The sequence below is a fragment of the Fistularia commersonii genome, chromosome 10 (genome assembly GCF_037954325.1).
Source record: "Fistularia commersonii isolate RoL2024-O1a breed Wild chromosome 10, RoL_Fcom_v1.0, whole genome shotgun sequence".
NCBI lineage: Eukaryota > Metazoa > Chordata > Actinopteri > Syngnathiformes > Fistulariidae > Fistularia > Fistularia commersonii.
In genome coordinates, this window is record NC_141293.1 from 9,520,231 (window position 1) to 9,538,171 (window position 17,941).

A 17,941-nucleotide genomic window follows, 5' to 3' on the forward strand; every position below is an offset into this window, starting at 1 on the left:
TCTGTGATCCTTTGTATTGTCTTGAAATGAGCTGCCCCAACAGGGACAGAACTAGAGGGAGTTGTGAATAATTTTGAGTTTAAGCATCTGAAAAGCAGACCTCTGGGGTTATTTTAAAAAGATAATAAGAAAATCACTGTGGAATGCAGAAATGTGGTACCGTGATAGAAGACAGATGCCCTCTCTCAACACTTTGTAGTCTCCTGGATGCCGCAGATGTGGTGCCGCTTTTATTTCTTGACAAAAGACGAGACGAGCCTTTTCAGAAGCCATTCTTTTACAAAAACTATGAACCGCTTACATAGACACTGAGGGTGACTGCCCTCAGCAAATGTTATTTGTGTTCCGTGTCTCTGGTCATTGTCCCAGTATGTAGTTGGAATTCTCTTTGTTCATTTTTAAATGTGTTTAATGATCTCATCATTTAAATGTTCCATTTGTCATGAAGCAAAGACCACAGCGGGATCGTCCACCAACAGAGTTCTCACTGACCAGAGAAACAAGATATATGCTAAATATCACAAGTGACATATTTTCAAGTTGACTCTCTATTGGTCTCCAGACTTCTATTCAGCCCAAAGAGCAGCTATATGTCTATTTGATTTTACATTTGAAAACTGAACACTATTAACAGGTGCTATTTGGACAAAAAAACGTTTCCTCCTTACACACACACACACACACACACACACACACACACACACACACACATTCATATTTATATCTATATGAGCATACACATACACATTCAAACACATTTAAATACCTTCATTTAAGGCTGAACTGATCTTTTAAGTTAGTTAAGGTTTGCCCTCATTTACACAACCAAAACAATATTCCTTTGCTGAAAAATTCTTTTATGTGTCACAAAGCAGAACAATCTGAGAGGCGATCACTTTCTAGATGTGATGCGCCTTCTCTGGGGTTACAGAGGAACTATTGTAGATGAAATCTTTTCAAGTTGACTCTCCATCTGCCTCCAGACTTCTATTCAGCCCAAGGAGCAGCTATACATCAGTTTGTTTGTTTACATTTGAAAATTGAACACTTAACAGGTGCTGTTTGGACGAAAACTTATGCTTTACCTCCTTACATACATACACATACATGTACACATGCACGTACACGTACGCGTACATGTACACACACACACACACACACGCACACACACACACACACACACATACATGCATACGTACATGTGCACATACACGTACACACACACACACAAGTACATGTACATGTACACATACACGCACACACATACACGCATACGTACACGTGCACATACACGCACACACACACACACACACACACAAGTACACGTACATGTACACACACACACGTACACATACACATACAGTACATACATATACACATGCCCATGCACATGCACATTCACATACCCGTACACATATGCATAAACATAAGCATACACATACACACGTACACATGAGCATGCACATGCACATGCACATGCACATACTCATACACATACACATACACATACACTTACACTTACACATACACATACACATAAACATGCGCATACATGTACACATATACATAAATGTGCACATGCACGTACACATACACATTCATATGAGCAAACACATGCAAACACTTTCAAATACACACATTCAAATACCTTCCTGTAAGGCTGAACTAATATTTTAAGTTAGGGAAGGTTTGCTCTCATGCAATTGCAATCAAAACAATATTCCAATGCTGAGAATTCTTCAATATGTGGCATAAAACAGAACAAACAGAGAAGTGATCTTTTTCTAGATGTGAGGTGCTTTCTCTGGGGTTACAGAGGAACCAATCCAAAAAGAGCAGGCAAATAATACAAGGCGGCTTCCTACCAGGGAGAAATGCTAAGTTCAATACTTAAAATCCATAATTCAGGTGATTCGTGTATGTGTGTGTGTGTGTGTGTGTGTGTGTGTGTGTGTGTGTGTCAGACGCAGGCGTGCAACTAGAGATAATTTTTTTGAGCCTGGATACTCATATCATCTCCACTTCCATCACCGGCTATGCGAAGTTGACCTCGAGGTCATTACTTCTGAAAAATAACATTGTCTTCCTCCATCGGGAAGACCAACGGTGTCATGTTCCCCGAGGCACTTGAAAACACTCTGTCTTGTTATGTTTGAAAAGATCTTTTTATCAGGGCTCGTAGCACGTATTAAGGCCGAGTCCTCATCCCAGCGGCATGGGTTGGATCCCCACCCGAGACCTTTACTGCCGCTCTTTTCTCCAGCCTGTCCTGTTTCTCCTATCCTTTTCAAAATAAAGCCTTCAATAGAAAGTCCCGTATTTGAATCAAATGTTATATTTGAGAGTGAGAGTTCAAGGAAATCTTTGTGTTTTCCTTTTCTGATCACGCACATAAAGCGGAATGTGAAAACTATTAAAGCAAAAGTTCTGACATTCCACATTTAATCTGGCAAAGAATAAGAAATTTATGTCAAAATCCACTGTGTCTGTCAGAGAAAAAGAAATCCCTTTCATTTTGATTTGGTTGCAAATTCACTTGAGCGCAATGGTTTTTAGAATTTCCACCTCACAGAAAACAGGTCCTGGTTCAAATCGTGCAGACGGCCTTCCTTCCTCCATCTTCTCCCTGTGATTGCATGGGTTTCCTCCAGGTTTTTCTGGTTTCCTCCAACAGTCCAAAAACATGCAGCAGGTTTACTGGAGACCCAAAATAGCCCAGACGTGTTAATAAGAGAGAATGGGTAAATGATATGTTGGCAGATATGCGGCCAGAGTGAATGGTTGTATCTCTGCTTGGCATGTGAATAAGAGAATAAATGGTTATATGTCTCAATATGATGTTTGAATGAGAGAGGGAATGGTAAGAGGGAATGTGCAAGAGAGTGAATAATTGTGTGTCTGTCTGACATGGGAATGAAAAGGTGAATGGCTATATCTTTCTACATGACATGTCGGTAAGTGTATCTCTATATGTGGCCCTGTGGTCATCTGGCCCTGGATGAAACCCCCCTCTCGCCCAGTGGCAGCTGGGATAGAATCCAGCCCCCCCCTCGCCCATGCACGCAGAACAAGTGGTATGGATAATAAATGAATTAATTCACTCAGTTGTTTTCAAATACCCCGAATATATTGCCAGGAGGTCAAAGATGAGACCTGCTAATATTTTTCACAGGTAAATTAAGTAGCTGAAATGCTAAAGGTTACATAAGCAATGTATCAGATACATACACTGAAATCCATGTGGAATTAAAACCAGTCCTCACTCCGCCACCTCTCTGTTCATGTGTTTGTGTGGGTTTATGGAGAAAAGGCAGCGTGAGGCTGCAGCAGGAGGGGAAGGTTTCTGAGGTACAGAAGCACCAGCTCAAAAGTCTTAGCACTTAATCCATGCTTGCTGTCAGTGCTGGAATTATATTCTATACTTATAATACTTTTAGCAAATAAAATGTCCAGTAGAAATGGAAAAACAAAGTCCAGATTTCAAAGTCTTGCTATGTAGTGCTTTGTTTTGTTGCTTTTATTTGATCATGAATACAGTAGAATAATCCAACTGTTCATAAACAGAGGATGCAGACTTTGACGCGAAGGTGTCAGACGGAACCGATGTCTGATCCCTTTAAGTTTCACTATATTGATACACTCATGTTAAAAAGTCATTTTAAACATAAGCTTGCTTTCCACTCCCGAAATGAGGTCTACCGAAGCTTTAAAATGTCATTACATGGTATATTCTCATATCCTTTTTATAAATACATGAAAGGATTTAATACATTTCATGACTGGTGGTCCAACTGGCGACATGTTGATATTGCAGTTACTCACAATGTGGGAAAAAGTTCCCAAGGATGAATCTGGATTGATATTCATTTATTATGATCAAAACAAACACTGACATTTATTCCAATTGTTCTCTCCCCAATTTGCCTAATCGTTTTTTATCCAATTGAGTCAACAGAATTTAGTCAACTCCATTTTTCATGCCCAAGTATTCCGTTACCAAGTTTGAGCCATTAAACTGACTCCAACTCTCCGTGCTGCACCGGAGCGCCTGCCTCTGCAAACATGTCCAACCAAGCAGAAAGCGACAGACAGTCAAACACAACTAACCTTCTACTTTAATAACATTACATCCCCGATGTCCACCGCTGCATTGGAGCCTGTCCCTTCAACCCTTGAACCAGAGCAGCAAGGACAAGCTTGCGGCAGCGTCCCCGGGTCCGTTGAGCCTTTTGGCAAGTCAGGTCGTTTCTTGGACTTGGCAGCAAATAAAAAGCTAAATAGCCGACCCGTACAGCTTGTTATGGCTACTCACTTACATACTTAAAAGCACATGGAGACAAACATGGAGAACGAGGGGTCATATTGAGCTGTCCTTACATTAGATGTGCGAAGACAGTGGGGGTCGATTGGGCTGTTGCAGCAGAAGCTTCAGTGTGTTTTTGTTTTAATTCTTATCAAGTTGACAACGGCATCACAAGCCAGGATTGAAGGGTCTCTTTTAAGGTGCAAAGCATACAAGTTTAAAAGGCCACTTCAAAGATTGTTAGAGTTCGTGGGATTCTTTGCGTCTTCTGGATGATTGTATATTTTAGATTCCACAGCTTGGCCAATAATAAACATTTCAATTAAAACCCAACTCATCCTGCGGGGGAATAATCTTGATGCATCCTCAAGCGATTCCAAGGATGCAGAGACTCAGGCGGCAAGTGATAAGTTTAAGCTCCAAGGTCTCAAACAACTTCTGCAGGTGGGTTTCTATAGAATAAAAGTAACCGAGATCACAATGGGCTGCTTTAATGGAAGGAGACCTTCAGCTTGACGTGAATCTTACATTACCTCCGCATGTTGGCTCTTGGAAAAGAAAAGAAAGAAAAGGCCACTCTTATCCCATGAGGTGGAGAAAAAAAAAAAGATGGGTAGATTGACAAAAAAAGGTGGTATTTTAACGATTGTATCAGGGGCCTCAACTCAGACGCAAATACATATTATTTTATAATACATATTAAAAATACATATTATTATAAAATGGACCATTAACATTGATTGAAGAGTATATTCAGATTTTAGAACGCTGAGGCTGCAAGGTAGAGGAGATACCTGCCCATTAAATACATTTGCCTGGTATGAAATGCGAGAAACTGATCTCGGGTGAGCGTGAGATGCAGATGCTGGGAACATATGACCCATGCATCATGCAGAGCGCATGCGGACGACGCCTCCGAAGAGCACTTTTGACAACTAAAGCTTGAAAAAGGAGGCCTTGGCATTTGTCAAACGGGTCCTTCAGCCAGATTTGAGCTGGAATCCCCTCCGTCGCAAGTCCATTAGCACTGCTCCCGTTGTAACCCACATCTGGCTTCCATGTGCCGTCCTTCAGGTCACAGACAAGATGAAGGCGCACAGGAGTAACATCCATCATGTAATGCCAAACCTGCAAGCTGTGATGGAAACCCTGTGAGCTGGCTGACTGCTGATGGAAGTAGCTTGCAAACTTGCATTTACCGAAGCTCGGCGGATCAGGGAGAACACAGTTGCCACTTTCCTCTTACTTCAAGTTGATATTGAAAAAAAGAGAATATTTATATATATTTAAAAATTATTATTCACTCAGCCATGTTGATGAGTTTTTTCATGTCAGAGTGATTCTAATGTATTTCTCCCGTCTTCAGTTTAGCTGTAAAAGGTTTCCTTACATTGGGTATTGGTCAAAAATGAGTACACCGGTTGAAATGACAACAGCTGCTTGGAGATGTCCAGACACTGCGGTGTGTGTGTGTGTGTGTGTGTGAGAGAGAGGGTGCAGTTGTGGAGGTCAAGCCTGACGCATGAACCCACACTTGATGTGAAGATGTAAAAACACAATGTCTCACCACTTCAAGTTGTAAAGTTCATTCCCCCGTGAAAGAGACTAACCTTGATGCTGTGACTATTATTTGCAAATGGAGAGTAGATGCTGCAGGCTTGGTTGTTATGACAACAGCCAGGGAACAATGTGCTTGACTCAGTGTCTTCACAGCATCCGATAGACAGTGACTCATATCTAATATTGTGTGGTATAGCGTATAGATACTATATATAAGAAACATGGCTAAAAACTATATCTAGGAGTCAAAGTCAATATACACTGCTCAAAAAAATAAAGGGAACACTTAAAAAACACACCCTAGATCTAAATGAATGAAATATTCTTATGAAATACTTTGCTCTTTACACAGTTGAATGTGCTGACAACAAAATCACACAAAAATGATCAATGGAAATCAAATGTATTAACCCATGGAGGTCTGGATTAGGAATCACACTCAAAATTAAAGAGTAAAAACACACTCCAGGCTGATCCAACTTTGATGTAATGTCCTTAAAACAAGTCAAAATGAATCTCTGTTGCCTCCTGAGTGGACACTATGATTCCACAGAAGTGTGATTGACTTGGAGTTCCATTGTGTTGTTCAAGTGTTCCCTTTATTTTTTTGAGCAGTATATTTAGCCTGCACCACATATTTGTAGTAAAAGAACCTTTTATATTTCTTATTGAATTCATGTTGCATAATTGTTTGCTGAGATGCAGCTATACCAGTAATGTCATTTCCGGTTCATTCTCCAGATATTTGGTATCAATCTCCAGGTGATTTTTCAGTTTGGTTGTAAATGAAAACATTTTTTTATATGGGTGTTTGTGGAAAGAAGTTCAACAGACAGGGAACTCCCTCCTTCTTTTGCAGGGCATGTAGAAATAAAATCTCTGATAAGCTATTTTTGTGCAGTATTTGTGAACCTCCTGGCTTCTTTTCCAACAATTTTAAAGACATTTCTAAATAAAGCTTAGTTTCGAGCTTATTTTCATGTAGTTTTAACTATTAGGAAATAAAATTGCTGTTCATCCGATGTTTTTTTTTCCTTTCCTTGTCTTTGATAAGAAGGGTGACATCATCTTTTGTGTCTCGCGTCTCACATGTACAACATTCGGCTCGTGTTTGTCAGTCGTATTGTGTTGTCATTGCGGGCCGGAACAAGTGGAGCATCGATCCATGTCACATCCATGAAAAACACGTTTCCCCCCTGCTGACCCTAATTATTAACTGCCTCCCCGTTGGTTCCAGCGGCGCCACTCCACTGCAACGTTTCCTTGGTAGAATTATTCTGTACATACTCGTGTTCACAGATAAGGACCTGTAAAGGCCTGACAAAGGAGTTGCGGATGGTCTGGCACATTAATGCAGTTAGAAGCGATACTAATCATAATCTCAGCATTAGATTAAAGTTTTAAGACAAAATTTGACCAATGAATATGATGGGAGTGAGGGTCTGTAAGGATGGAGAAGATGACGGATAAAAAATGCAGGAAATCCCGACTGAACAAACAAAAAAGTGAACTCTCTTTTACATTGATGAATATGTTCATTTAAAATGCGTAAATTCAGTTAAATATCTACAGATAACTGCCAAAATATGTAGGAAGAACACCCAAAGAGCTGAATAATGATGATCTGAAAATGACTAGGATGTTACAGAAAACCCATCACTGCCTCATCACCTCAAATAAAAAACAATTCCAAATGTGTTTGATACAGCCATTGAATTTCATCTGAAAATAACAACATTATTCCCTGACAGAAAAATAAATTACAGGGGTAAAAATTGCAGGAAATCAACTTTACTTAAACTCTTTTTAAAAAGGAGCTATAAATCCACCTTTTTTCTACCTAGTTTTAGCCGATACCAGAATCTAAGAGCTACTTTATAATACTACTACTATTACATGAATTAAAAACAGCAATTTAAAAATATCAGTAAATAATCTCAAAAACCTGATTTAAATCTACTACATTAGAGAAATGAAAATTAAATGTCAGCAAATAATGCAGTGGGGTATCAAATAATTCACAATCTGATGGATTTCAGCAAAAAAAAAAAAAAAAAAAAAAAACCTCTCTTCATTTTGCTTTGAGGCCACAGTTTGAAGGGATCTCTCCTGTCAATCATCTGCAGCCCACAGAGTGAAGGAGTGCATGTTTTGGTGGGAAATGCCTTCCTCTGCTGCTTGATAGTGGAACTACATGAGACAAGAGGAGTGTAGATAAAGCCAAAGGTGAAATTCATTTTGTAGTTTATGACTTGAAAAATCAAGATAAGAACAGCCATTAGGCCAATGGAAGAACTTAATGTCTTAATAGTTGGTTATTAAGTATCTTTGTGACTATATGAAAGCGAAAGTGCTAAATGAGCCACTGAGTAAATGCGGATCAATTCTCAGCAGACACGAATCCCCGCAAGGTTCAGTTGTGTTCCTCAAGTTTGACCCGAGTCAGGGTCTCCTTGATGGAGACCCTCCTTGAGGGTTCTTTCACCACTAAATAATGTGGTAAGTAAACAAAACCAATCCCTGGAGATGATCCGTTTCAATTTTTCTGGCACATTAAATGTATTCAGTTTATGTTGCCGTCAAGGTTTTTTTCAATGTAATCTTCACCAGGATAGTTTATCATGCAAGACAATTGTAGAACAGTATAAATAAGTGACATTTTGAAATTGAAACAAGCACTACTTACTCGATTAGGAACCCAAGTAAAATCCGAGATGGGACAAAAGAACAACCTTGTCAGGGGACCTTGCATAAAACTAGTGTCTTTTATCAATTTTGATCAATATTTATTCATTTATTTTCAAGGTGGCGCTGGAAGATGGAAGCCTGTCACAGCAGCTCCTACTATCTTAACCTCTATCTCTTTACTTACTTGACTTATTATCTACCTGTCCACTCTTCTTACGCAGGTGAGACTATATAACGTTTCTCCGGTGCAGTGTGTTATTTGTCACAATGTTCCCTCGACCAAAGCTAAGGAAAATTATAAAATACACCTGGGAGGAACTTCTCCAACTGAGAAAAGGTGCCGAACCCCAAGCTGCGTGCATCCCAGAGGAGCGATGGTGGAGCACCCGCTGGGGGAGGAAAGCCGGCACGAAGGTGAGAGAGCGGACCGAGAGAGACAGGAGACGCGAGCCCTTCCTGCCCTCGGCCATCATGGGGAAAGTGAGGTCACTTGCCGACAAATATGACGAACTGGCAACCCTCATCGACAACCAGCACGTCTACAGGGAATGTAGCATGCTTTACTTCTCACACACACACACTGCTGTCTTTTTTTTATCCTTGTTGGTCCCAGCCTGCAAAAATCCTGCTTATTTTTGTTTATTTACTTTATTCATTGTCACTCTATTTATATTGTCATTTAGTTTTGGTTGTCTGTTTTTCACCCTTACTGTTCCATTCTGTTCTTATCCATGACAGTGTTGCTGATGTGTTCCCCTTGCTGTCTATTTATCCATGGATGCCTTTGCTATCTTCTGTTTTCTGTGTCTCTATTTATATTCATATTTATTTTTGACACTATCACTGTTACTCTTGCTGTGACAAAAGAATTTCACCTATGGGGATCAATGAAGTTTCTTATCTTACATCTGATAAGTCTTTTCCTTTAGTTGCAAATAGCCGACATTGATAGTGTTGTTTTTTTTTATAAGTTTTTAAGTTTTTCATCCATTCATACATCTTCTGCACTCAATCGCAGGGCCACACCGTAAACAAACAACCATTCACTAACTCACTCATTTTCCCAATATTTTCCCAATTAACCTGCAGCATGTTTTGGACTGTGGTAGGAAAGTTGAGAACCCGGGGGGAAACCCATGCAGACAGAGGGAGAACATGTAAACTCCACACAGAAAGGTCCCCTTGTCAGAATCCATCCAGGGTGCTTCGTGCTGTGAGGCGGAAGCGCAAACCACTGCACCACCGTGCTGCCCCTTTTTACATTTTTAGCACATATTTTTCAAATGTCTGAATGGTGGCCTCCAAAGACTTTTTTTTTTCTAAAGTTGTGCAGCTTTGAGGTGAATAGCTGGATATTAACACACTTCATTTTGAGGTTAGATAGGCAGGACCAAGTAGTTGCATTAAATATAAAGTTGCTAAAGTATCAATATCTATTTACATGACTAATTGCACTAATGATACTTTTAATATTGCTGATATTAATTATGTGCTGCATAGGTTGAAAAATATCAGCAAATATAGTTTTTCTTATCCACCAAATTGTCTAAAAGTCCTATATCAGTTATACCCTGATCAATACCACCCTGGAGATGAATAGAAGGCCTGATCTTCATACATGTATGACATCTTACCAAGGTAAAGCAAAGCATTTTATTGCAAGTATTAGTCCAACATACACTTCAAACTGGAGCAAAGCAACACTAAAAAGGCAACAACCGATAAGAGTTACAAAAGAAAGGACACAGAGGTGAAAGGAATTGAGCTGTTGGTACGACAGAGCCTTTGCAATGCACAGAGACTGAGACATGGGTGGTGCGGTGGTGGTGGGTCACTTTTCGGTGTTTCCACGCGCCTGTTTGATGGTGCCCGACACCAGAGTGATGCTACAAAACGTCAAGCAGAGAGGAAAAGTTTGAATCCTTGGCCGTGATCAAATATCCACCTCTGGAGCCGCAGTTTTTTTTTTTTTGGGGGGGGGGGGGGTCTTCTCTTCTGCTGTCAGTCAGAAGAGTTGACTGGAATGACGAAGGCTGGTTACCGTCCAAATCACCTTGAGGTTTAGTCCTTGATTTGTCAAAGCCAATATTTTCTTTTTGTCTAATGGCAGATCTGTACTTGAACTGCAACTACAAAGCACCGATCAACCATGTCTCTGGTCCTCCATATAGGTGAAGGACAACCGACAGAAATAAAGTGACAGCGATTCGTCCGTGCTTCACTATCCAGGCACAGGTCTCGGTCCTCCAGCGCCCCCTGCTGGCTACCGAAGGCCAAGTCAAGCAGCGTTTAAACCAGCTGTTCTATGGGATTCCACAACAGTATAATTGGCAATGTGGAATACAATCATATCTGGATGTTTTGTATATAGCAGCTTAAGAAAGGAAACTGTTTCAGATAAAACCAATTATTTTTTAAATGTTTTTCAAATAAGAACCATTTTAAAGTATTGTTTTTGATACGGAGTAATTTTCTCATATTCCGCTTGTAGTCTTTTATTGATTTTCTAAATTACTAGCGAATTCCAAGTTAATCTTCTGACATTTTCTCACAGATAATTTCTTTTATGGATGTTTGTGCAAAAATGTCTTACTAATAGTCACTGCTAAGCCCCCAGAACATAAATAAATAAATAACCGTTGACAAAAATGATGGATATTTTACCTATCTGGATGGAGACGGGTAAAATAATACACAATCAGACATGATGTTACAGGAGGAGGACAGACAGATTGGTTTATTGCCCAGCTCTATTTTAGGTCATCCAGACCATGTCATTGGAGTCTGCCAGAACAAACACCAAGAACAGAGTCCAAATGCTGCTTGACCTCGGCCTGGCTTCTGCCCTGACGTCGGCACACAAAACGGACGGAGCAACCTTTTTGTAGTGATCGTCCATCCATTCGTACACCGGGGTTTGAGTCACGTAGAAAAGGTCAGTGGTTCACGAGAGATGATGAATCAGCTAGAGTCCGTAAGGCTTGTTTTTTTTTTTTTTTTCTAAAAACAAGGCAGTCACCGATAAATCTGATGGCCGTTAAACACATAAGGCTGAGTCGTGCCTGTGGGTGCGGAATGAAACGGGTATCCTGCTCTGAAATGCTGTGGCACGAGAAGAGACGTTGACCTTTGAGAGAAAAAGCTGTAAAGGCGATGCTGAAAAATTTACTGCAGTAAATCTACCTTTCTGATAAAGACCCCCCCCACCCCCACTGTGTTTTCTCCTTAGCGTTCCCACCTGCACTTTACTGGCTTGGGGGAAAAAATACATTAGCAGCTTGGGATAAAAATAAAAAAATAAAAATAAAAAGGCTATTCACTCAAAAGTCAGTGTGGCTCACAAAACGGTTCACTTCCTCAGAGATGAGCTGCAACGTAGGGAACGGGGCGGGGAGTTGGGGGGGGCAGCGTTTGGCCTCAGGTGGTTCAAAACAAAACAATTTAACATAGAGAGAAAAAAGGAGTGGGGTAACTATTGAGGAGTAGATGGGGGAGTTCAACCCGCCTCTTCCCCCCCAGCCCCCTCAACATTGTTGTGCTTGCATGTAAGAGAATAAGGCGTCCATATGGAGGAAGAGGAGGAGGAAGGACTAAGTGCCATTCTCCTGGCTCCGCCCCCACCATGCTGCAATAGGATGCGGCAACTCCAGCCACTTAAACACACTCAATAAATATGCCATAAAATATTCCGTATATATATTTCAAATATATATATTTCTTTTATATATATCATATATATGCATATATATGAAATATATATTCAAAAAACAACATTTAAATAGAACAACAAAATAAAGTCGGCTCAAGAACAATTTCTCAAAATCAGATAAGTGTTAAGACAAAACAGGATTTTTTTTTACAGTTATACTCGTGTTTGACTCTAAAATAGTTACTGTATAAGAATATCGCAATCAGGCATTACTCAAGCATTATATGTCATAATAAAAGCCATTTGCAGTTTTCTTTCATGTAGTATTACATATGCAGCATACCTAGGTAAGTGAGGTGCTGTGTTTTTGAGATCTCTTGTCATTGAGAGAGTTCACCTCCTGGACTGAAGGTACCGCCACAACTACAGACCACCCTTGGGATTCTCAGTCAACATCCTACTGGCTAAAGCCAGGCTGACAGTCCCTGCGACGGAGACGAGACATGGCAGGGCACGAGGATGAATGAATGCCGCGGGCTGCTACAAAGGCTAGGCATCTGCGGGGGGAAGGGGATACTGACACTGGTTCCATTCTCCAGTTTCTATGAACCGACCGACGCATGAGCCAGCAGCATCTGCGTGTCATGGGACGTCAATACCAGGAAGAGAGGAGTGACATGAATACTTTAAAAACGACTGTTGTTTTCCAAGGAAGAAACTGATCCTCCATAGTTTACATGTTGAAATCTGGTTAGATGCAGGTTGTGCAAGTTTTTGTTTTCACAACTTTCAGCTCTGATGCTTGTAAGATCAACTGTGACTTAACAACAGCTCTTCTCGAGGATCGACAGAAATCAAGAGCAGCTAACTGGTACAAGAGCAGAGTGACAGGTTAAAATTGATGGCAACACTATTGGAATTGGTCCAAGTCATATTCCATTCAAAGTCAAAATTTCAGACTCTAACTAGCAGAACCATATGACGGATTAACTCCACTATGACAACTCTTAGAAAGTGGCTCAGATGTCTGCTTATCCATCAATATTTGTGTTTTACTTGGCTCAACAAATGCACAATCGGTCGGGCTCTAGAAACCTGGGTACCTGCTTAATGTTTAAAGGAAACTGAAGAACAAGCAATATTATCTCTTTCTACTTCACAAGACTTTTTAAGATCCAACTTTGGTTGACTTTCTTAAGTTTAAGAAAAAAAAAAAATGCCCTTCAAGAATAAAACCTTGATTCCTTAGTGCAGGATTACAACCATTTTTGGACTTTCACAATATCCAGGAGGTGCAACTGAGTTCACCCAACTCCAGCTGTCACAAACATTGGGGGGGGACATGGGACAGATTGACTCACCGGCGCGGACAACAGCATCGCAAGACCATGAGGCACACTTTCAAAGGCGTACTGCTGGGTTTGGTAAAACACATCCCTTCGTCTCCTGATTACGAGCCCCTGCCCTCCCTCCATTTGAGAGGGCGGGGGGGCTGGAGGGGGGTGTACCGTAGGGACAGATACAGAAAGCTTGGAGTGGCTGTCGCTAAAGTGCTGTGCTATGTTTGTCATTCATGGGCTGTGTCACACTGCACTATAGTGTCACCCCTGAACCCCCACACCCACCTCCCCCCAAAATGCCAACTCACCTACCCACCTGTCCACATACACATTCCACTGTACCGACAACGCCATTGGTCCAAGACACTGAATGCAATAGTCTAAATACAAGAAATACGAGTTTGCATTGCCATCTCTACAAAAAGAAACAGTGGAGTTTGAATCAGACTCTCCTCTATCCACGGGGTTCTTGAAAAGGAGAATCAAGAGGCAAAGGCACTTTCTATGGACTTTTCTCGCTCTGTTGCTACTTTTCACTGCCATTCCAGAGCAAGGGATATCAAATTGTGACTTGAAAAGGGAAATGCCTTCACTTCCATAAAAGGGACACAATGACCTCTCACAGGAATCTGGCTGTTTTTCTTCAGTTGTTTGTTTTATGGGTAAAATATTTATTCTTCACCTCCGACAAATGATGTCTATATTGCTGGCGATCATATCAGCCATGGCTGATGGCTGTTTACCACTTTAGTCCATGCACCTCCCATAAAGTCCCTTTTAATAGAACTGGGAGGACAAACAAGGTTGTTAGTCCGCCATTTTAACACAGATGTGGTACAAGGAAAGCTGTGCTCAGTGACCTGTCCGGCTTTGACTTCCATTGGGCCGCAGTGGTTCAAGCATGTTAGGTCACCCGTCTGCTTGCTTGCGCTTGCTAAAGCAGAGCCAAAAACAATTCAGATGGAAACTAGGAAAAAAAAAAACACAATGCCGGGCAGAGTGACGGCTCTCCAGCCTGAGTTTCCAAGTACACTCAACATCCATTAGATGGCGGATATGGTGAGTTACAACAGGAGTCTAATTCTGACTCATCACCTCCAGATTGTTCCAACATCATCCTTGGAAGCCTCGCACTGCACTCTATCTCGCTCTTTCAGATTAAATCAGAGAGGCTGCCAGACCCGAGCCTTATCCCATAATCCCTCTGAGGTCACCCGACCAGTTTGAAGTTCAAGAATTTGGGGCTTTGTTGGGGGAAAAGAATTCTATCAAATAAAAATATGCATTTTGTAGCTGGTCATTCAAAAGAGAACAAAAAAAATCCAGCAAGCTTGCAGTTTGTTTAATTAATATCATTTTCAAGACTATTTTCGGCTATAGTTATTTCCCATCGCAAAAGTGTTTCTAAAAGTAAAATATAAGACAATTTATGCCCTTTTACCTGGCATTTTAATCTATTTTTTTTTTTAGAAATGTCTCATTTTGAAATATATTTGGGTCCCTTTCTTACTAATTTCTCAGTTAATATTTTTTTTTTAATTGAATAAACATTCGTCTCACTCAATTTGTCCTCCACCCTTATACCCATGAACATTTGACTGGAAATTATTATATGTTCTATTTTGCACCATGGAGTAGATAAGACTCAAGGTTAAGGGTTGTCACAGGGAGTAACTTTATAGGAAAAACAGTAAGATTACAGGTTCTGTCACATTGCAGGCTAAAAAGAAGGCCATCTCTGTCTGGGAGCGGATGACGCCAGCAAGGCTGCAATCCAGAATATATCATACTAGGGGCTCCTGAATGACAAAGAAAAAAAAAAACACTTAAAAAAGAACTATAGCTACTAATTTTGTTATTCTTTGATCACATGGGTCCGTAAACAGGTCAAAACCTCATTCAGAACCACTCACCTGTTCCTTTTCACTCTCTGAACTGTGGATAAGGAGCAGGGCATCAGCACCAGTTGGACAAAAACCAAGAACATTCAAAAGCAGTAACTGCCTGATAAATCCTTGGACTGTACTTCTAATCTACTGTATGTCATATGAATAGGGATATAATGTCCAACAGTTACAAAGCTTTCGGTGTTAATATGCGGTATGTAATATTTTCCTCTCGGAAATTCCCGGACAATATAAACATCTAAAAAAAAAAAGAAAAACATAAACATATTGCAGATTTTTTTTTCTCCAAACAATGAAGCGACAGGGTGTTTTTAAGTCCACGTTCCCATCAATAACAGTATGACAGTCCAAACACACATCACTAGTTTCAACAACCCCACCACTGTTCACACACACACACTTTACTTTACAGTGACACAGGTGAACAAGTCAACAGTCTATTGCAATATTTTTTCCAATATCATGATACATTTCTGACTAAGATTAATAATTAGACTACATCTTTTTTTATCTGTTAGCAAAAATAAGTGGTGTGCATTACATAATTTAAAATGTACAAATATACTTTTGATCTGGCTTTTTTTTTTTTCTTTTTCTAAAAAGGCTTTCAGACACTAGTGAAATCACGAAGGCTCAAACCACACTAGCTTCCCCACCGGAAGGACGCCTGCCTTCAGACATCTGCCACTGTACCGTTTTACAGGTTCTCAAAGGTGACCACAACTACCCAGTGAAATCCTTAATCCTGACCAAAGCAGGGGGGGTGCACCTTCCCACATCCCCCCTGTGAAAGAGGTTTGTTTTCTTTTTCTAACCCCGTACAATCTCAGAGACGTTCAGCGTCAGATTCTAAGTCAGGTATAGTAGCACCGCGCTCGTGTTTTCTTTCGGAAACACATGCTTCTTCTTTTTATTTAGTGCAGATTACTTTTAAAAACACACACCTCCCCACCCACGCGCACGCATGCAAAGACTCGCACACAGAGCTTCAGATGAAGAGTGGCAATCCACCATCCACAAATGCACTTCATTGTACTAGCAGAGAAAGACAGCTGACAGAAATATTGGCAGTCCCCCCGACTCTGCTTTTATTCTGTAGCCAGTTCAACTTTTGACTTTTTTTGGCTGGACAGAAGTTGAGCCCAGTCTGAAACTTAACAAGCTCATTTTGAAAAGTTTCTTTGCGATTCGGCTGATCCCACCCACCCCCCCCAATGCCCATCGACCTGGCCCGTTAGGTAAAAACACACTGTAGCAGCAGAATCCATGTCTGGTGAAGATTAAGCAAGAGACCCTTGAAAAGACCCTAATCTCGGCACAACTTGAATGATGCGTAGAAAAGTCAGACAGTTGAGAGGAAAAAGAGGCATTGGGTGAAACTTTCTTGCTTTCAACAGTTTGCTGAATAATGCATTTTAATTATCATCCCCTCAGTTAGGATTCCAATAATGAGCTATGCACCTTTCAACAATTTAATTCTTAACATCCACCAGGCACTTAAATTAATCCTCTTTATGGCCTTTATACACCGCTTTGCTGCATTTGCTTTCCTCCGAAATAGGTAAGTCTTGGGAATTTAGATAATCAGCATCATTAGCAACCTAATGATCAGGAATTCTGAATGTATGCACATTGATGAGCAAGTATTCTCAAAGCACAGAGGTCCTGTTCAAGTAAGCTAGCGGAAATTGTCAAAAATGCACCGATTTTGCCCGACAGCGAACCCATGGGGTGAGCCCATGAAACATGCAGATCAATAATCATTGAGAGGAAAACAACATAAAAATGCCACACAACTGGCAACCGTTTTCTGCTTTCAAGGACACTCGCAAATAAAACCGTCGTTCTGAATCGATTCAGGTCTCAAAACCTCTTTTCCATTCGTTCTCCTGATTATTGCACCCGACAAAACCATTGACAAGATCGACATTTAAACTGCCATCTCATACTCGGGGGGAGGAAAGACGTGAGATAAAGCACTGAGAAGACTATGACAAACACCATGATTGAAAAGAAATTACCTTAAAAAAAACACAAACCTTAGAATCATAAAACGCTTCACATAATGTGGAAGAAAAATAACATCCAGAATTAAATAACAGTGTTAAAATAAAATCCAAAGATAGTTGCAATTGGATATATCTGCCAATATGAACTGTGCCCCCGGTTTATAGAGAATAGTTGACGCCTTGAGATACATAAAAGTGATCTGAAACCTCCAAGGCGTCACCTATTAGTGACAATAGGGGGGGACATTTACACCTCGTAGCCACAGGGTGGCAGTGTGCTAAAAACAACAAGTTCTTCATTACATGGTAAGGTTATTTCACACTAAAGGAGAGGAAACAGAGGAAAATCGTGACAATTAGAAGGGCCTGAGAGACAATGATCATAGTTAGATTAAAATTAAATGAATGAAATCAAATACCACTTGACAGCTCCAGAAACTGACCCTCCCTCAATGGACTCCCCGTGTCTGACTTGGGGAGTATCA

General features: G+C 40.6%; 1 long non-coding RNA gene across 1 annotated transcript; it reads right to left on the minus strand.

Moving 5' to 3' along the window:
* Positions 1-10,190: 10,190 nt before the first annotated feature.
* LOC147230332 (uncharacterized) lies at positions 10,191-16,629 on the minus strand. Its single transcript, XR_015106688.1, has 2 exons — positions 15,454-16,629; positions 10,191-15,339 (listed from the first exon to the last, which is right to left on the minus strand). It is a non-coding gene; the product is annotated as an uncharacterized LOC147230332 (long non-coding RNA).
* Positions 16,630-17,941: the final 1,312 nt, after the last annotated feature.